The following is a 1,890-nucleotide window of genomic DNA, read 5'->3' on the forward strand; positions in this document are numbered from 1 at the left end:
TGATCCCTTTGACACCTCGTGGTTGCATAGGCTGGTGTGCTTCTTCCATGTGGGCTTTGTTGCTTCTGAGCTTGATGGCCGCTTGATTACCTTCAAGCTTTTAAGACCCCAGACGCTATATCTTTTGATAGCCGGGCATTAAGTCCTTATATTGCCAGCATCGCGATTTTTAAATATAATTTCATCTGTTTTCATCTATTGTCTGTTTCTGCAGTTGTATGCCCTTTTCAGCCCTTTACTGTCATTGTCCAGTTATTCCCAAGGGAGTGGTCGTAGTATCATTGCACATAATTGGTCAATTGGCCCGTTGAGCGAGAGCTCACATGGTGGTGCCTGCACTGATAGGTGTTGACAGTATTTCAGTTCCTGCCTCAAATGCTGGCAGAGCTGTTCTGGAATTAAGGATGTGTGGTCCACAGAGTGAGAGGACTCCAAGGAGGCACCAGCCAGATGGGAACTTTGGGTTTTATGCATAATTTCACACAGTTGCTCTGAAGGTTAGCAGTTATCTCTTTAAAATCGATGAACAAAACTGCACCAACAAACCCAAACCAAATTCCTTTGCCGTCAGGTCCATCCTGACCCCTCTGGCCCTCCAGGACAGAGCAGAATTGTTCCACAGGCTTTGCAAGACTGTCAGTCTTTACAAAAGACTGCCACATTGTTTCCCAACGGGCTACTGGGGGCTTTGAACCTTTGGTTAACAGCCAAGCGCTTTAACCAGGGTACCACCAGGGCTCACAGCCAAAGTAGCTATACATGATCAGTTGAAATGTATAAATACCTTCTATTTTGATTGTTTATTAAACTTTTTCTTGTGCGTTGAGTGAAGGTTTACAGAAAGATCATCAGTTTTAGGTTCAGCACTTTATACACATTTTGTTTCATCTCATTAAAGTGGGTTTTCAGTGTTGAAGAGTCATTTCCAACTGATTGTTCTAGTTAGGGGAGTAATTTACTCTCACTGAAGGTAGATTATGTAATACTTCCTACATTTATTCTGAATCTTGAGATAGGAGCCCAGTAAACAAGGAATGAAACTGTTTTTAAGTAACTAAGTTAAAGAGGAAAGAATGCAGACACTTCCATTTGTAATCGGTCAAAGACTCTATTTCCTCCACAGTGATGAAAACTATTGCTTTCTAAAATCTCTACAAACCAACAATCGAGCTTGCATTGTACTGATGAGTGTGTCTTGGGCTTTTATTCCAGCATGTCACTTAAAAATACAACAATTGCAAGAAATCCTTAACAAATTAATAAACCTGTTTACTTATTTAAATGACATTAAAAATAGTTCACAAATTCTAATGCCATCAGTTCAACAGCAGTGAGTTTGTTTTGTTTTAGAATTTCCATGGTGCAAAAATAGTTTTATTTTTTATCTAATTTTATTTCATTTTATTTTATCTTTGCTCCAAAGTATTTAAACATCTATTATTGATCCCAGTGTTCGAAGGTGAAAATGCTTTTAGAAGAAATTTGGAAAACACCTCTAAGTCAATCACATTTAAAGATTAATAGAAATTTCTTTTCTCTCCCTCAAACCATTTTGTTAGGAACTAATACAGACATCCCACTATTCCAGGAAAAATAGTTGTAATAACACTTTTCTTATTTACGCTTTTCCAATGTACTTTGGGAAATTACTGCATCTTCAGTGAAAGAGAGATATGGACATATCAAAATGAGTAAAACAATCTTGTGGAGTCATATATGTATAAATAGACAAGAATGAGGTGTATTTTTTGTTTGCTTGGTTTTTCCTTTTTTAGTGAGGTTTTATGAAGCAGTTTGTAAATGTATTTTCTAAGATATTTTTCTAAGTTTAATTCAACCTTTTAAAATTTTTCATCGATAAGTTAAAATAATCTTTGTTAGGTGTTTGCA

This window comes from Echinops telfairi, unplaced genomic scaffold (genome assembly GCF_000313985.2).
Source record: "Echinops telfairi isolate 266 unplaced genomic scaffold, ASM31398v2 ScPeMD7_3533;HRSCAF=4204_0, whole genome shotgun sequence".
Lineage (NCBI taxonomy): Eukaryota > Metazoa > Chordata > Mammalia > Afrosoricida > Tenrecidae > Echinops > Echinops telfairi.